Raw genomic sequence first — 19,540 nt, 5'->3', positions numbered from 1 at the left:
GCTTGGTTTCCCAGGAGTCTTTTTCAATCTCCTAACTGGAGGGAAAGGCTGGATGTACAGACTGGCTGTAGGAATAGGTAGTCGGGTATATAATCTACTGAATTTTCATAACACAAGAATCCTAATCTCTGTTGGTCAGATTCTTTCTCCAGTTAATAAAATGATTTATGGGGCCCGGAGAGATAGCACAAAGCATGCATTCAGCCCACTGAGTTATCTCCCAGCCCTAGTTATTAACAATTCTTTACTTAAATCTTTCCCTGTTCAAATGATCCCTGGTTGGATTCTGGGAGTCAGAACCATCTCAGGGGCCGAATAAATAACAGGTGTGATACCAAGTAAAGCTTGGCCCCAAATCCTAATGTCAAAACTTAAATACTGAAAATTTAAATTATTTGCAGTCTTCTTTACATCATTTCCAAAGAAGACAATTATACATATAAGGGAACCCAAACTAAAAGTACTAAGCAGTGAAGAACAAGAGTAAAGAACAAACTACGCCAGAGAAACTTTTGGATTTTCTTGTGATAAAATAGCAAGATTAGTGGCTGACAAGAACCCAATAGATGAAAGAACCTGACTATAAGAAAGCATTTAATACTGCTTCTCCTGGCAACTTCCTTGCAAAATTAATTAAAACTAGTCAGGATATATGAGTCTCATGAATTGAAAACTAGCCTCAAGACCGCAAGAGGTGATTATAAACTGCCTTAAATCACACAAAGGCGAGTGTTTGGTAGACTGTCCAGACAGTCCTAGATTGGTTATAACCCAGTACTTCCATTAGTTTTGGGAAAGTAAAGAGTAAGTTAATTAATATTGAGAAGACATTTAGTAGAAGGAAGCTGTGGAAACCAGTATTATCTAAAGTCTGAAAGATTTTAAAAAAGAAAATGATCTTTTCTTTTCTTTTTTTGTTTTTGTTTTTGTGCCACACCCAGTAACGCTCAGGGGTTACTCCTGGCTATGCACACAGAAGTCACTCCTGGCTTGGGGGATCATATGGGACGCCGGGGATCGAACCGCGGTCCGTCCTAGGCTAGCGCTGGCAAGGCAGGCACCTTACCTCTAGCGCCACCGCGCCGGCCCCGGAAAATGATCTTTTCAAAATGCAAAATCATTCCTACTACAATGAATAACTAATATAAAAAGGGAAATTAAGGTTATGAACCCAAAATGCCCATATGGATATGAGGTAACATACACTGGACAGTGAAAAAGTGAAATTTGTTATCTGGGCTAAGAAGAGCCTCTTCAGGAGTCTATAGAGATTAGAAATTTTCTTTCTTTTTCTTCCTTTTGGGCTATACCTGGCAATGTCACTCCTGGTTTTTCACTGAGCATCACTCCTGATGGTGCTCCAGGGATCATATGGGATAAAAGGGATAGAACCTGAATTGGCCACACGCAAGGTGAGCATCTTACTCACTGTACTATCTGTCCAGCCTGAAAGATTAGAAACTAATTTTTTTTCTTTATATCTCACATAAGAGATCAGTTTGAATCTGTTTCTCTCACTTGGACTAATTTCACTCAACATGATACTCTTTAGAGATTAGAAGTTCTTGAGAGAAAACTGTTTGGGTTTATAAACAATGCTGGGAACAGTTATATTACCAGCAATTTGTGTTAATGACGTAAGTTTCTCTTCATATGTATCTGTACTTTTGCCAGTATATCACAAAGACAAACAGAAGAAGTAAGAGCATCAATGATAAGGATCAATATTTTGACAGAGATCTCATATTTACCTTAATAAAGAGAATGCGTAAAATCCACCTAAAAACTTTTCTCCTCCCTTGTACTTCCCTAGCACCTGTATGTGTGCAGAGGAGAGCAAAGCAGACACTTGACCAAGTAACTTAAATATGTGGAGTTAGGAATCAGTGCTGGTAGAGTATGAAACAGACAAGGATAACTTAGTCTAGGGGGCAGATGTGGTCTTCCAAGAAACTGCAATTTAAGTTAAACCTGGGATTAAATTGCTCTTATCCTGGTGTGGGCATTCCTTCCTTCTCAATGGTAATTTTTCTATGGGTCAAGAGGCAGTTTAAGGCTTGTTCCCAAATTAACTTTATTCTGTCAATAGGTTTTCTGTCAATAGAAATTCGGGGCAATATAAAGATATATATATATATATATGTAGCTGCAAATATATGGCATATATTTACATATAACATAATATATAATTATATATAAATATATATTGTGATTTACAGTCACAATTTTGCTAGGAAAGGGCCTGAATCAAGCTTCCCCTTGTCCCTTGTGTACCCATACAGATACACTGTGCTTCATGATTTTTTTCCTTGATAAAGTCAAGGTAAGTATTGGTTTAAAATAAGTGACTCATGAGAGTATTATACAGCCTCAGAACCAAAGTCTTGTCCAGCCACTATGGTCAGAACATGGAGGTGACATTCAACAAAAAATTTAGAAATTTAGGAACTGCACAGTCTGCTTCTAGGACAGACTCCATCAAAGTATGTCAATCACTATTAGTTCATCCCAGAGGTTCTCATACTTGTTTGGCTTCGCAACCCCTTTTCAGAAAAAGATTTACTCAGTACTCCCTCAAAAATCTTCCTCTGGGGTTCTTTTGGGTCACCTCTGAAGGGCTACTACCAATTCTATACCTGGGGTCCTCTCAGTGGAGCTATATGAGGGACTATATGGTACTGGAGATTAAACCTTGGACTACCACATGCATAGCATACTCAGTCCCAAGAGATATCTCTCTGATCCTGAAATCCATCTTGTTTAAGCAAGCAAAGAGAAAATGATCCCCAATTGCATCCAAGGAACAAATGGCAGAATAGTTAGTTCACCTTGGGAAATACTGCTCTAAATCAATATGGTAGTCTCAAATCTCTTGACAAAACCCAATTTTAGGTATAGGAATATGACTAATACTCAATGGTATGTGAAGAAAAATTTATTTTGGAGCTTCTGGAGCTAGCCAGTTTCACTAATAAGGGGTGTGTCAGATAGAGATAGAGAAAACTTTTCTATCATACAATTCCTTTCTCTGAAAAAGAGGCGAAATATGATGGAAGCCAACCTAATATACTGTGGGCGGCAGAAAGATGGAACTATAAAGGGGTCTCTGATGATAATATTAAACCACTGGATTAACCTACCCAGAAAATAAAACACCTATGTCATTATATGTAACATCTTTATCCTTTAAGTCATCTTAGTTCCATATAATCTTAGTTCAGTAATTTGCAGACAAAGTTTCCTGATAGAGGATATTAGTTTGCGCTGACTGACACTGTTGCACACTACTACAGACTGAATAGCTTAATATCCTGTCATGTTTCCAGAGGCAAGAGATCAAGATCAAGGCTTTGGTTCATTCTATAGGCTGTGGGGGAAGGATCTCTTTCACATCTTTTCCCTGTAGTCTATAAACAGCTATCTTTTCTCTATGCTATCTCTATTCCAATATTCTCTTTGTAGGACACTAGTCTTATTGGATTAGTGCCTACCCTAGATGATCTCACTTTACTTGATTATCTCTTTAAAGACCCTAACTCAAAATAAGACTATTTTTATGAAGGTTTAGCTATAATCTATCTTTTTTTTTTGTCTGCTTGTTTTTGGGCCACACCCAGCGGCACTCACAGGTTACTCCTGGCTCTGCGCTCACAAGTTGCTTCTGGAAGGCTTGGGGGACCACATGGGATGCCGGAATTCAAACCTGGTCTATCTTGTGTTGGCTGCGTGCAAGGCAAACAACTTACCACTGTGCTATCACTCTGGCCCTCAATCTTTTTTTTTTTTTTTAAGGGAAAACAACTCATAAGATAAGCCTACAGGGCCAGAGACAGTAAAGGGGCTAAGGTGTTTGCTTTGCATGTGGACAACCTGCTTAGAATCCCTGGCACCACATATGGATCCCCCATGTACCACTAGGAATAAGCCCTGAGCACTGCCCAGATGTGTCCCCTACCCCAAGCAATTGAATAAAGGACCAGAGAGACAATACAATGGGTAAGGGCACCTGTCTTTCATGTAGCTGATCTAGGTTCAATAACCAGTACCCCCACATGGTACCTCCAGGAGTGATCCCTAAGCAAAGCCAGGAATAAGTCGTGAGCACTACCAGATGTGGGCACAAAACAAAAATTTAAGAGAAACATTTAAAAAAAAAATCTAATGAAAGTCATATATATTCTCTGCAGGCAAAATGGGAAAAAATTACATGAATATGCAATTCTGTTCATAGTTTTGGAAGATTGTTATATTAAGGTTTTTTTTTTTTTTTTTTTTTTTTTTGAGCATCACCCTGTGATGCTCAGATGTTACACCTGGCCCTGCATTCAGGAACCTCTCCTGGCAGTGCTATGGGGACCATATGGAATGCCAACGATGGAATTTAGGTTGGCCAAATGCAAGGCAACAACCTTACCCATTGTAATGAGGAAACTGTTAACATTTTTTTTTTTTTTTTTGGTTTGCTTGTTTGGGGGGCATATCCAGCTGTATGCTGGATGTAACACTCAGGTATTATTCCTATTTCTGCTCTCAGTAATTACTTCTGGTTCAGGAGCCATATGGGATGCTGGGGGTCAAATCCAGGCCACATACAAGGTAAATGCCCTACCCGCTCTGGGTATTGTGATTGTGATATTCTTAAGAACCAGATACAAAAATCTTCTTGAACTTGATCATTATGCACATACGAACAGAAGTTTAAATTATTAGCTGCCTAAATATATTACAGTGCAGATAATTTTGCTGGCTTTTCTTGGCTACATTTGGAGTGCCCAGGGATCAAATCTGGGCCACCATCATACAAAGATTGCAATCCGGTCGGCTAAGCTTTCCTTCCAATGCAGATAATTTAAGGATACTGTGTTATACAGCCACAAAGGTTGACAAGAGATATTTTATTGAATGAAGGTTATGCTAAAATTACTAGAAAACTTTTGGAAAGAGGGTTACCAAAGCAATCTTCTCTTCAAAGAGAGAGATAAATCAATTTTATTTCAAAATTTAGCCCAACTAAACAACAGCTGAAATCTAACCACGAGGAACAATAGAGGGCTTTTATGTTCGCTTCCAGGCGCCGGGCAAATGGCAAGAAGCTAAGGTTAGAGAGAACCCAGAGGTAACTCAATGTTAAGCAGATACTTTTTTTTTTTTTTTTTTTTTTTTTTGGTTTTTGGGCCACACCCAGTAACGCTCAGGGGTTACTCCTGGCTATGTGCTCAGAAGTTGCTCCTGGCTTGGGGGACCATATGGGACACCGGGGGATCGAACCGCGGTCCGTCCAAGGTTAGCGCAGGCAAGGCAGGCACCTTACCTTTAGCGCCACCGCCCGGCCCTAAGCAGATACTTTTTAAGGAATCTGATTTGAGGGAGCAAGGGTATGGTGTTAAGGAGCACAATAACTTTTATCAGTAGTTCAACATGATTCATTTTTTAAGTATGCGTAGCAAAGGCTAGTCCATTTCAGCAGTGGTAATTAATGCTAATTAACAATGTTCCATACCTAGCATATGCTCAATGAAACTTGAACATTGGACAGACTGACTAGAACTTTTGGAAATGGACATCTAAACTGCAGGCTGACAGAAACAAGGGCTATATATACAAGAAGTCAAGATCGGAGACTGACAGCATTCAAGGCCTGATGTTGTTTTTTTGCTATTGCTCAAAAAGGGGAATAAGGATCTATAATCAAATGATGCCAATTTTTTTTCTACATTAGTATTAGTATTAGTATTTTGTCTTAAAGTAGGACAAAGCAAATCAATAAGCTGATCCAGAGGAAATAAAGCCAAGTAAAATTGCATCTAAAACATCAATGTTTATTTTTGTCAGTAAGCCCATTTCTTGCTCAGCTGTACAATCTCCAATCATCCCTGAAATACAAGTGATTGGGCTCTTCTGGACCCACCACTTAAGAGGAGGGAACATTTATCTACCGTCAATTCATGGGACACTAATCTCCTTCCCACTCCTCTGATTACAAGCAAGCAGGAGAGAGAGGAAGAGGCCTCAACAGAAGCTTTAAAAAATAAATAAATAAACCCAACCCTTCTGCTCTAGGAATACAGAAAAGATTGGCATTAATACAAGAGAAAGTGATCTGCCCAAACAAAAGCCAATCTGAAGAAAGGACAAACCCCACCCGCATGCTGACATGGTTGTGAGGAAGAGCGCACACTTGTTAAAAATGTATATTTTAATTTTCTGTACTGCAAAAGGCTCCGATTTGCCGGGGGATCTAGCTAAGCTGCCATTTTCTACTACGACAGAGTCTAATCTTTATTTAATGGATTTAGCATCTATCTTTACTAGAGTGGTCTCTAAGGAAAAGGGGAGGGGAGAATGAAGGGGCAGAGAAGAGATGATCAGATCCCCCCTCCCCCTTTCATCCATCCAGCGCTCATGTTTGTGTTCAAAATTCAATTACCTCCTTATTGATACTTCACAGAGATATTTAAGCTGCAAACATGAAGCCCTGATTTCCCAAGGGGCCATGCCCCTCTCTATTTCACTGCTCTGCTTCCCCCAGGGTGAATTCCTGAGGCGTCCATATTAATAGGTAATCAGTCACAATTCATTTATTAAACAGCTAGCAAGGTTTATCAGCCTGCCCTGATTAGCCCGAAGAAACCACTGAATTCCTAATTTATGTATGTTAATGTAAGTGTCTTTTTGAATTCCATTCAGGAGCTGCAGGAGTGTTCTGGTCTTCAGAAAATGCAGGCTACAGGCAGCACCAGCAGAAAGCAAGCTTACCACCAGGAAGGGAGGTGCTACTTGCCAACAGAAGGCAAAGGGCCTAGACACACTGAGGATCTTGTCCTGGCCTCAGGATTTGAATTCATATAATCCCTGGATTAGTACGTATTTGATTGCTTTCTGTTTACATGAAAGAGTCTACAATGTTGTCACTAGGCAGCCATTACTAGCCACTGTAACAAAAATCAATCTCAGGGATGCTGCTTTTTGATTGGCAGAAAAGTGGCCCTTAATGGAGTAGAACTGAGGAACTCAGTGAGTTAAAAGACTATCACTCTTAACTGAGTTAAAACCAACATCCGGCTGGAACACAAACGCAAATCACTGAAATATTCTTTTTCAGGCATTCATCTTGGGATAATATCTAAACCAGACCATGTTTTTAATCCTGCACTGTTCTAAACAACGACAAAAGAGCTTTGCATATAATTTCCACAATTCTAATCAATTAACAATTTGCCCAAAATTGCCCGTTACTAATTAAATGGCCAATACAAATTAAATAAAGCACTTAGGAGAAACATTAAAACCCACACTAACTGCCCCCAATAGGTGCAATTAGAAAAGGAACTGTTTTAGAGACATGAGCAAATAGATCATATCCTAGACTCTTGTTTTCAGCAAAGAGGACTGGTTTTCGGCCAAAATTTATAGCAAATAAAAATTATGAAGTGTGGAGGCAATACTTCCATGCCAATCAAGAATACTGCTAATGCTTACTTTGGTGTGAGTTATCCAATCAGTATTTACAAATCTTAATCTGCCTTCTGCAAATAGCTCTCATTGATTAAGAATAACCCCCTTGTCTACATATAACTTACTGTATTCAGTCAAAGGCAAACCATTATCATTAGAAAAATGCCAGGGGTGGGGGAAAAAAGAAAGAAAAAAAAATGTCAAAATCCTACTAAAGGGTCTTCTACAATGGACTAGAATTCCTTAAGTAGTCGAGGTCATCTCAAAAGAAAGTCATGGTGCCAGAGCGACAGCACAGCGTTTAAGTGTTTGCCTTGCATGTGCCCGACCCAGGTTTGATCCCCAGCATCTCAGATGGTTTCCTGAGTCTAATAAGCACGTCTGACTAAATCAAGAAATCTTGATTTCTCACTTTACCAAGTCACCCACTTCAAATTCTTTCAATGAAAACACCTATTTATCATGAGATTACTTAAACCCTGGCTATCATTGCAGGGTTTTTTTGGGGGAAGGCACACTCAATAGCATTCCAGGGTTACCTGAAAGTTACTCTTGGCAGGCTATGGGGACATATGGGATACCAGGGATCAACGTAGGTCAGCTGCATGCAAGGCAAACACCCTAATCACTGTGCTATCCAGTCCCCATCATTACAGTTTTTTATAAAAAAAAAAAAGTGTTTGGCCCAGAGAGATAGCACAGCGGCGTTTGCCTTGCAAGCAGCCGATCCAGGACCAAAGGTGGTTGGTTCGAATCCCGGTGTCCCATATGGTCCCCCGTGCCTGCCAGGAGCTATTTCTGAGCAGACAGCCAGGAGTAACCCCTGAGCAACGCTGGGTGTGGCCCAAAAACCAAAAAAAAAAAAAAAAAAAAAAAAAGTGTTTTGGATTTGTGGACTCTCAATCTTTTTGTTTGTTTGTTTGTTTTCTAGGTCATACATAGCAGTGCTTGGGGCTTCTCTGGTTCTTCAGGGGGGATTAGGAATGGGGGATTGTCTCTCCCAGAAGAGACCATGTAATATTTGAGAAGAATCCCCAAAGCCTCAAATGCAAAACATTTACTCCAGTCCTTTCATCCAGTTATTTCCTTGGTTCCAATGGAGCCAATCTTACTGGTTCATACAAAAGTAAAATACAAAACAATGAATAAAAATATTTTGAATAAAAACATTTTTAATATTCCCCAGGCCTTTTTGTCTCAACATATGACCCTTTAATCAGTCCTGAAAAAATGTGTAGGTAGCCACATTTCAACTAAAAACTTCAAAGGGAATACTGCCATCTACTGAATCACATTCATTACTATTCATTCGATTCCCTCATTTAATGACTCCCTGTTAACAAACTGGCCATACTAGTGCTACTCAGAGGGGCTATTCCTGTGTCAGTGTTCAAGGGTCACAGCTGGCAGTGTTGGGAAGAACATGTGGTACAGGGGGTTGAACCTGGGCTGCCCTCATGGAAAGCATGTGCTCAGCCAGTTGAACACTCTCTGGTCCTACCCAACAGCAGGTGCTTACCTTTGAACATGACTGATGTGGGTTCAACCCTCGGCATCCCAGAGCATTGCCACATTGCCACAAATGATCCTGAGTGCAGAGCCAGGAGTAACCCCTGAGCACCGGTGGTGTGACTGCCCCCCCCAATTTTTTTAATATTCAGAGAACCATTATCAGAATCCCAGAAGCTATCCTTTTCCTGTCTCTCCCAAACAATCACTACAGCTTCAATCAACCATCCCAATCAACCATTATTTTGACTTGTATCACCACAGATTAGTTTTGTTTTTGAACTTTAAAGTAAAATTGCATTTTCTATTCTAGGTAATTTTATTCACTCAAGATTATTTCCTGAAACTTATTTATGTTGTGTGCAGCAACAGTTGTTTATTTTCTTTACTATACAATATCCTGATATATGGACATATAATCTAGATACTCATTCTCCCATCCTAGACTCCTACTTTGGGCCTATTATGAAACTTTCTGTATGCATCTTTTGGTATACAACTTCTTGCATTTCTCTCTGTAGAATGTATCTAAATCCAAAATGATTGGGTAATGGGCTATATATATATATATATATATATATATATATATATATATATGATCAGTTTTATATATATGTGAGTATATGTATGATTGAGTATATGTATAATAGAGTCTAATTTTCTTTCCAAAAATATTTTTTGGGTCTTAGGGTCATACCCAGCAGTGTTCAGGGGTTATGCCTGGCTCTGTGCTCAGAAATCGCTTCTAGCAGGCTCAGGGGACCATATAGGGTGCTGGAGTTTGAACCTGGGTTGGTCCTAGGCTGGCAATATGCAAGGTAAATGCCCTACCGCTGTGCTATTGCTCTGGCCCTCCATAAATGTTTTATTATGGGCTAGAGTGGGAAGAGCACTTGCTTGCATATGGCCAACCCAGGTTCAATCCTCAGAACCACAAATGGTCCCTTGAGTGGTTGAGCATGGAGCCAGGAATAAGCCCTAAGCACTGCCAAAAGTTGATAGATTTTCCTAAAAAAAAAAAAAAAAAAAAGTTGTATTAATAACTATTTAACATCTGCATTCATATATCTTAGCAAAGAGCTAATTTTTCCACTATGTGACTTGGAAGATGGTAGGGAGTTCTTAGGAGAAACAAGGTCAGAAAAACTGCTGAAATCATAACCTTCCCATATACTTGGTCTCTCTGGAGGATTATGATCTAGAGTCCAGGAGTCATTTGTCATCATATCCTTGTCATTATATCCTAAAACTAATTTATCTGTAGGTTTTTGAGTCACATCAGTGGTATTCAAGGTAGTCCCCTGGTGGTGCTCAGGGGATCGCATGGTGCCAAGGTATTGTACCCAAGTATCATACATGTGAAACATGCATGCCAGCCTGTCAGCTACCTCTTCAGCCTCATCAGCATGTTTCTCCAACCAAGGTTCTAACTCTTAATCCTAATCATTAATTCAAACTCCTGAATAAAGATACTGGATGAAGGTGATTGTACAGTGGGTAGGTCATTAGCACACAGCTGGCTCAGGTTTGACCCCTAGCATCCCATTTGGTACCCTGAGACCTCCAGGAGTAATTCTTGAGCAGTCAGGAGTAATCCCTGAACATTACCCGGCAGGGCCCCAAAATTAAAAAAAAAAAAATCCTGATGAGATTCTGTGCATAAATTTATTGTTTTAGTTAGAACTGAGAGATACTTTTATACCAGACTTCCTTATTTGATTACAACAGAATATTTTGAAGGAAAGAGGTTTCTGAAAAAACAAAACAAAACAAAACAAAACCAAAAGAAAAACCAGGAATATTACTGGAATTGAGTTGGAATTGCTATAATGGAAGTCCCTCTTTGAAGATTTCTCCTATTTGCAGTGACAAAAACCCTTGCCAATAACATGAAAATAGTAGGCCTATGCTCATTCATGTACAGATCAGACCCGATGCAGTCTTATCTCATCATGATGTCCCCAGTTAAAGGCAAAAAGGAGACAGCTGCCAGAATATTTTAATACCTATGAATTTAGAGAATTGCTCTACGTCAGTCTAATCATTTTGTAGAGTTATAAAAATATCTGCTACAGAAGCAGTGCTGCAAGTACGTGTCCTTATGTAGCTCAGAGTAATAAAACATTGCACAGTCCTGGGTCAAAATCTGCCAAGCCAGGACTGATATATATCAGAATGGTTGTGAATGGTAAAAAAAATGTTCTGGCTAATCTTTTTAAAGGGCTTGTTATTTATTTAAATAAGAATTAATTATAACAGTTAACTACTTGCTTCAGTGCCTCAACAAGGTCTAATGCAAATTCAAAAATCACACTGTATATCATTTAGAAGCTAACAGTTAACAGATAGAAGACTAAAACAAGAGATTAATATATACATTTTAAATTAAGGATCTTTGGGATTCTGAGGAGTAGCAAACCCATTTGATATTCAAAGCAGAACTAATCAAAATCATTGTCAAAATACAGACCAAATCCCTCCTTGTCCATAGATGCTTGATGGGGCTTTCTTACTCTTTGTTACTACTTAAAAGCTTAATGAGATAAAACTAAAGAGGCTTCTTCATGATCAGTGGCCAAAATATGATGTAGTTTACTCTACTTCCTACTTATTTAATTACGGGTCCCTATGTAGATTAACAGACACACTGTGCTAGCAAACTGGGCTGGTAGCAGGGATATGGATATGAGAAAACACAAAATATGTAGACTCATCAAATAATATCTACTAGGTAGAATTTTATACATTACACAGAAACTTATAGAGAAGCCACCTGGCCATCTGCCAGTAGCATTATTTCTTTTCTTTTCTTTTCTTTTTTTCTTTTTCTTTTTTTTTTTTTTTTTGGTTTTTGGGCCATACCTGGAGGTGGCTGTGGCAGGCACGGGGGACCATACGGGACGCCGGGATTTGAACCAAATACCTTTGGTCCTGGATCGGCATGCAAGGCAAACGCAGCTGTGCTATCTCTCCGGGCTCAGTGGCATTATTTCTAAGATTTCACTCTGACACCTTTGGCTCACTTTCATCTTTCATTTCTGAATGACTCAGGTGCTCAAGTGGCACTTAGTATATATACTCTCATGCACTGTACTCTTTGTATACATTCGCATTCTCAAAGCTGCCACTATTCAGATTAATATGCACCTTTGGAATATATGCATTTTTTAAATATCAAGGGCTTAACACACTGCTTGTCCTAATAAGTGATAAATAAATGTTTATTATAATAATACCTAAATCCACGGGGCCGGCGAGGTGGCACTAGAGGTAGGGTGTCTGCCTTGCAAGCGCTAGCCAAGGATCAGGACCTCGGTTTGATCCCCCGGCGTCCCATATGGTCCCCCCAAGCCAGGGGCAATTTCTGAGCGCTTAGCCAGGAGTAACCCCAAGCATCAAATGGGTGTGGCCCGAAAAAAACAAACAAAAAAAAATAGTATCTAAATCCTAAAAAATGGATGTTTATCCTTGGTAGGGTCAAGTATCATAGGGGGCAATGTGGTGCCAGTCTCCCACAAAATATGCACTCAGGCCCCTGAGTCATCTCTCTGGCACCAATAATCCATTTTAACATTAATTTTATACACTAGTGAACAGTAAAACCAGAATCCAAAAAACCCCTACGGGTAGATTTATTAAATTTTAGGCCACACCTCGTGGTGCTCAAGATTTGTTCCTGGCTCTGTGTTCAGAAAACACTCCAGTTCAGCTGGATGGGGGTGGTGGTGGTGGTGACGGTGGGGTAAAAGGTTTCAAAACTGGGTTGGCCATATGCTAGGAAGCATCCTACTTGTACTAGTTTGTTCCAATCCCTAGAATTATTAAAGAAAATAGTTACTGGATCTCATAGCAAAGCTCTTTATTCTAATAGTGTTATAAAATATTATAGAGAAAATAAGGCTATCATATCATATAGAATGCTATGCTACTAGTTACATTACACAGAATTTTAAAAATGTTTAGAGTTTAACAAAATGTGGTCACTGCTTTTCAAATAAAATAATATGTTCGTAGAAATTTCAGAGAAAAAATGCTTCTAGAACTTTTCAAAGCTTTATTTCTGTCTGTTAAAGTAAGATACTTTAACACAGACACATTTTTAGAAGCATATGCCTGAGCTGGAGTGCACAGCTCACTATGGAGATGCATCCACAGCATCCACAGCAGCTAACTGCTTAGAAACTAGCTACATTAGCACTGTGTAGGGTATGGAATGTCAGCTCTGACTTCCTTGCCCTGTGGTCCATGCAGTTCCTTCTCCAGCACTCACAAATGATGGCTCTCACCATCCAGCACTTGCAATCCTGAAAGGAACACTTACCCTGGTGACATGGCAGCCCTTGGCTGCCACAAGTTAATCCAAGTAGGACAGATGGGGAACTGCCCTGAGTAAAGGAACCTCAGAAGCTGCTTCTATAACGGTTTCAATCCTAGCAAGGAGTCAGTCATTATGCAGAAGGAGATTCATTGGGGAAAGTGATCACTTGGTGGGCATGCAAGTATCTCATCTCTAGAGCAGGCCAGAGTTAAATTACTTCTGGTAACCTAGGCCAGGATCAGTTGATGAGTGTAACAGGTTTCAAGGATAGCCAGATGCCATATCCACTGCTGCTAGTCATGGGGGCACAGACCACTATAAATGTCAGAGGCAGGAAAACAAGGCTGCCTAGCTCATGGCAGCCCTGACAACGAACCTCTAACTTGGTTTAGGCCTCTGATCCTAGCTGAGGAGAAAAGCTCCCTCCACAGCTCCATGGGAGAGAGGCCCAAGAATTGAATTCCTCCTTTATATGTTTTGTTTTGGGGAGCACACCGAGAGGTGCTCAGGGGTTACTCCTGGCTCTGTGCTCAGGAAATACCCATTTGTGGCAGGCTAGGGAAACCATATGGGACGCCGGGGATCAAACTGAGGTTGACTGTGTGCAAGCCCTTTATTAGCTGTACTATCACCTTGGCCCCCCAAATTAAATTCCTTTATAATTACAGAAGAAAATAAGTTCTTCTAAGCAACTTGATTGCTAACTAGTATCTGAATTCAAGGTGCCTTTGTTTTTTTCCCATTTTAATTTGGGGGCTACATCTGGCAGTGTGGAGGAGCTATTACTTTCAGCTCTGAGCTCAGTGTCACTCAGGGCAGTGCTTGGGAGCCCTTGCACTCAGTCTTTTGCTTTATCTTTCTGGCCCCGAATTCAAATTTTTATTACCTGCGGGATTGCAACTATAAAAGCATGAAAATCAACATAACAGGCCTTTACTAGTAGTTTTGCTGGGGAACTAATCTGATATGTAAGGAAGGAACCAGATGTCAACAAGATAGTTAGCCTAGTAGTTCATCCACCACCTAGATCCATTGTATCTGGGATATTCTCTAACAGCATCCTCCAACATACTAAAAATATCTCACAAGAACTGGAGAGAAATTTTGTCCCACACATTTGGAATAAAGGATAAAAGCGCTTTTCTTAAGAGATGGCTATAATCTCTGACATGAGTAGTTCCATCACACATCCAACAGTGTATAGGAATGCTTTAGCAAGTGTACCAGTTTTATTTTTAATCAAAAACATTCATCAGTATAGAGAAAAATACTTTAGTGAAAACTGAAATGACAGTAAGGATGATATGGAAACAGGACTCGGGATCACAATGTGATTTGGAAGAAAATGTGAAGTTACAGAGTTCATAAAAAAGAAAGGGTTATAAATCTTAACAAGAAATTGCTTAACACAGATAAAGCTGACTTATACTAAAAGAAGATATCTTTTAGATAAATCACAAAAAGGAAAGGTAAGCAGCTATTAGATAGCTGATAGTTTATCATGTATCAGTTGTAGAGTTGGGGATTTAAAAAAACGGCCACATATCTTCATAGAAATTAACAAAAGCTTAATGTCAGAGTCACTCATTATCTCTGTAGTCATGTGCAGACTTTATATAAAATTTAAGTTTACCCTACTAATGTGAAAACCTCAGTATAAAGAAGAAACTCCTTTGCAAATACTTATAGACTAATAAAGTCTTAGATACAAGACAATGATTTGTTTGTGTGAAATTGAATGAGTGTGTTGTGTGTGGATATATTACTTTTATAAATATAGTGTCAGAAGTGCAGAAATATGTAATTTCTCATAACTTTAAATTTCAGGCTTACCATATCAAGGACAACATGCAAGGTCATCTTTAATGGCTATAGCCATCTTTAATGCTGCATTTTAAATCTCAAGATGATGTTCCTGCCTACTAATGTTTCTGACTTTTCAACAGAAGCACAAAACACAAGTCCAGGTGCTGGAGAGATAGGAAAGTGGGCAGGACATTTATCTTGCTTGATCTCCAGCGTCCTATATGGTTCCCCTACCACCATTATGAGTAATTCCTGAGTGGAGAACCAGATGTGACTCAAAAACCAAAACCAAGATTTTACCCAACTTTTACTGGCATTACAAAATGTCATGGACAAAGATCTCAAACTCCGTAACAACCAAGTTTGGAACGGTACATCCCTTGATTGCACAAGAAATATTGTGGAGGGTCAGGGAGACAGTTAAAGGGCAAGAGTATATGCTTTGCTTGGCAAGCCCTGAGTTTAACTTTGGGGAGTGCATGCTCCCCAGAAAACTGAACCAAGAGTAGCTTCTGAATGTAGCTCAAAAACGGAGTGATCCAGGACAAACCTTGGTTTGATCCATAGCGTCCCATATGGTCCCCGAGCCAAGATCGATTTCTGAGTGCTTAGCCAGGAGTAACCCATCACAGAGTGTGACCCAACCCCCCCCCAAAAAAAAAAAAGAAATATTATGGAATCTCTTACTAGGAATCAGATGACTAGTAGCTGCTTATTGGCAAGTCTTATAGAAGAAAGAAGTATATGGCTTTTGTTTGTTTATTTGTTTTGTTTTTTGGGTCCCACCCAGCAGCACTCAGTGGTTACTCCTGGCTCTATGCTCAGAAATCGTTCCTGGCAGATTCAGGGGACCATATGAGATGCTGGGATTTGAACCACCATCCTTCTGCATGCAAGGCAAATGCTTTACCTCCATGCTATCTCCCTGGCCTCAAAATATATGGCTTTAAAGAGACTATTTTCATTGATAATGAATAATAGAGCCATTAATACTGGCTAGACATGACGAAGACTAAGGTTTGTAGAAAATACATAAAATACATATGAAAGAATTCAAAAAGTGTAACTGTAAGATTTGACCAAAAAAAAAAATGCCCAAGAAGACACTAAAAAATTAGACTAAATGATCTTTTTTCCTCATAAATTAAGTCAAAATTCTTTTCTTTTCTTTTTTTTTTTTGGCCACACCCGTTTGATGCTCAGGGATTACTCCTGGCTAAGCGCTCAGAAATTGACCCTGGCTTGGTGGGGGCATATGGGACACCGGGGGATTGAATCGCGGTCCTTCCTTGGCTAGCACTTGCAAGGCAGACACCTTACCTCTAGCGCCACCTCACCGGTCCCAAATTTAGTCAAAATTCTAACATAAGAAATTGCTGATTGGGGCCGGCAAGGTGGCGCTAGAGGTAAGGTGTCTGCCTTGCAAGCGCTAGCCAAGGAAGGACCATGGTTCTATCCCCCTGCGTCCCATATGGTAATTTCTGAGTGCATAGCCAGGAGTAACCACTGAGCATCAAACGGGTGTGGCCCGAAAAACCAAAAAAAAGAAAGAAATTGCTGATTGACATTAGAACCAATTAGGCTCAATAAGCTTTTAAGTTATAAAAGTTGTACTGATTTTGGGCCAAGAACAAAAACAAGACACAATTATCATTCACAGTTTCCTTAGAAAAAGTTGTTGCTTCTTCCAAAATTGTTTCACATTTATCGTCCTTATCTGTCCTACCACTTACCTCTTTCTTCACAGCTAACATTGAAATATGATTTTTCCTATAGTACAGTTTGATTCAAGATCTTCCCAAATTGGATGTGAGGGCGATCTGGCTGCGACATGTCACCCCATTGATCGCCAGGGTTGATTTGGCTTATCTGGCTGGCTAGGCGGGTGTCCCCTTCCTCCCTCACCACTCCATGTGCGTCCCTCCCAAAGCTGCGAATTGAGTCGAAGAGGATGGCCTCCCCGGAATAGAGACGGGGACCGTTCTTCGGTCGAGAGTATACGAGTAGCTGCGCTCTCCTGCTAGAACCTCCAAACAAGCTCTCAAGATCTTCCCAAATAGTATATAAAAAATTGACATTATTGGATCAAGAAGATATCTCAAGGTGCTAGAGCATGTTTTTTGGGTGCTGGAGCCCCTTGCAGAGCACTCTCTGGAGCACCAAGAAAGAAGCAGCCCCCTGGGGCCAGAGAGCACCCGGTCTAGGACCTAAGGTATTTGGTTGAAATCCCGGCATCCCATAGGTTCCCCGTGCCTGCCAGGAGCTATTTCTGAGCAGATAGCCAGGAGTAGCCCCTAAGTACCGACAGTTGTGGCCCAAACACCAAAAAAAAAAAAAAAAAAAGTAGCCCCCGAGTATGACTGGAGTGATCCCGAACCCTGCCCCCCACCAATTTGACCTCACTATTCTAAGTCTTAAGATAGGAATAAATTTCAAAGTAATACTTCTAAAATATATTGTAGAATAATATTTATCAGTGAGAGGATTACTTTGTTTCCAATTATTTCAACTTTACTATTTACTTCCAATTATGAAATAATTTATAACCAAAGTTCAAGGAAACTTGTTTCAGTCACACCATTTGCACTACAGGATAAAACGAATAACTATGAGTTATAGAAACCTGAGAATTAGGCAGGAGAGATAGCACAGCAGGGAAAGCATTTGCCTTGCACACAGCCAACCCAGGTTCAATCCCTGGCATCCATATGGTGCCCGCCGAGCCTGCCACGAGTGATTCCTGAGACTAGAGCCAGGAGTAACTCCTGAGCGCAGCCAAGTGTGACCCCAAACCAAAACCAAAACCAAACAAACAAAAAGGAAACTTGAATATTCACAACGTTCCTCATGAACGTCTTCTGAAAGCACCAACTGGCTCACTAATGTACCAGAGAAGTGCCAGATCCAGATGCTTAGCTTATAGGCAGGTTTCACAAGCCTTATATTTAATTAAATATGTTAATGCTACATTAGATAAAGAAAGATTACTGCTCAGAGGTTGAAAATTCCAGGAGATGAATATTTTTATTTCATTCTTTCTAGGAGATACTGACTGAAATAATTTGACAGTTAAAAATAATTTAAACACAGGGCCAGAGAGATAGCACAGTGGTAAGGTGTTTGCCTTAGACGCAGAAGGATGGTGGTTCAAATCCCAGCATCCTATATGGTCCCCCAAGCCTACCAGAATCGATTTCTGAGTGTAGAGCCAGGAGTAACCCCTGAGCGCTGCCCGGTGTGACCCAAAAACCAAAAAAAGAAAATGTAAACAGGGAACAAAGAGATAGCACAGCTAGTAGGAAGTTTGTCTTACATGCAACCACCCTGGATTCAATTCCCAGCATGCCATATGGTTCTCTGAGCCTGCCAGGAGCAATTTCTGAGCACAGAGCCACACCCAGAGCATCCAGCAAGCTGCTGGGTGTGACCTCAAAACAAAATAACACGAAAACAAAAAAACTACAAAAAAAGAAAAGGGGAAGAGGGAAGGGAGGAAATGTGGGAAGAAAGAGAGGAGGAAGGTTGATTGCAAGAGAAGGAAACAAATATCTCTTGTATAGCTATGGCTCCCAAGAATCTACTGACTTGATTTACAAAAAGTAAATCAGGTACAGACAATAATTGCTACTAATAATAGACTATTAATATCATCATCATCATCATTTTACTATTTTTACAGTGCTGGATATATTGAATTCAGGGCTTTATGCGCCAAATTATGTGCTTCACAGGCCAGAGCAATAGCACAGCGGTAGGGCGTTTGGCTTCCATGCGGTGACCTGGGATGGACCAGGGTTCAATTCCTGGCAGCCCGTATGGTCCCCTGAGACTGCCAGGAGCAATTTCTGAGCACAGAGCTCAGGAATAACCACTAAGTACTGCTGGTTATGGCCCCAAAACAAAAACAAAACAAAACAAAATCAAATTATACGCTTTAACTACTGAGTCACTTCACTGGCGCAAGTCTTTGATCATTAAGTTAGGTAGTATGCATCAATTCAAATCACTAGCATTAAGGAGAGGTAAAAACACCATAGAACAGAAAACTCCAAACAAAACATCTGGCCATATTTATAATTTATTAATATGACATTTCTTCAATGTTTTGGCAAACCAGGATTTTGGTTGAAAGAATGAATTTTTTTAATAATACCTTATTTGGGGCCGAAGTGATAGCACGGTGGTAGGGCATTTGCCTAGCATGCGGCTGACCCAGGACAGGCCTGAGTTTGATCCCTGGTATCCTATAAGGTCCCCAAGCCTACCAGGAGCAATTTCTGAGCATGGAGCCAGGAGTAATCCCTGAGTGCTGCTGGGTGTGGCTCAAAAAACAAACAAAAACTTTATTTAAGCACCCCCCTTCACCATTGCAATTTTCCCATCACCAATGACCTCATCTCCCTCCTCTCCCATCTCTTGCCTGTATTCGAGACAAGCATTCTATTGAGAGAA

The 19,540-nt window shown here is 40.2% G+C and overlaps 1 protein-coding gene and 1 non-coding gene across 2 annotated transcripts in view; both read right to left on the bottom strand.

The window, feature by feature from the left end:
• LIN52 (lin-52 DREAM MuvB core complex component) overlaps positions 1 to 19,540 on the bottom strand; it is a 113,218-nt gene that overhangs the window by 32,675 nt on the left and 61,003 nt on the right. The gene's annotated exons all lie outside the window — the stretch shown is intronic.
• Positions 13,602 to 13,731, bottom strand: LOC126005320 (small Cajal body-specific RNA 20). Its single transcript, XR_007494457.1, has one exon. It is a non-coding gene; the product is annotated as a small Cajal body-specific RNA 20 (non-coding RNA).

Source organism: Suncus etruscus, chromosome 3 (assembly GCF_024139225.1).
Source record: "Suncus etruscus isolate mSunEtr1 chromosome 3, mSunEtr1.pri.cur, whole genome shotgun sequence".
Taxonomy (NCBI): domain Eukaryota; kingdom Metazoa; phylum Chordata; class Mammalia; order Eulipotyphla; family Soricidae; genus Suncus; species Suncus etruscus.
Note: the sequence above shows the minus strand (reverse complement) of the source record. Positions and strands in the feature narration are given on the sequence as shown.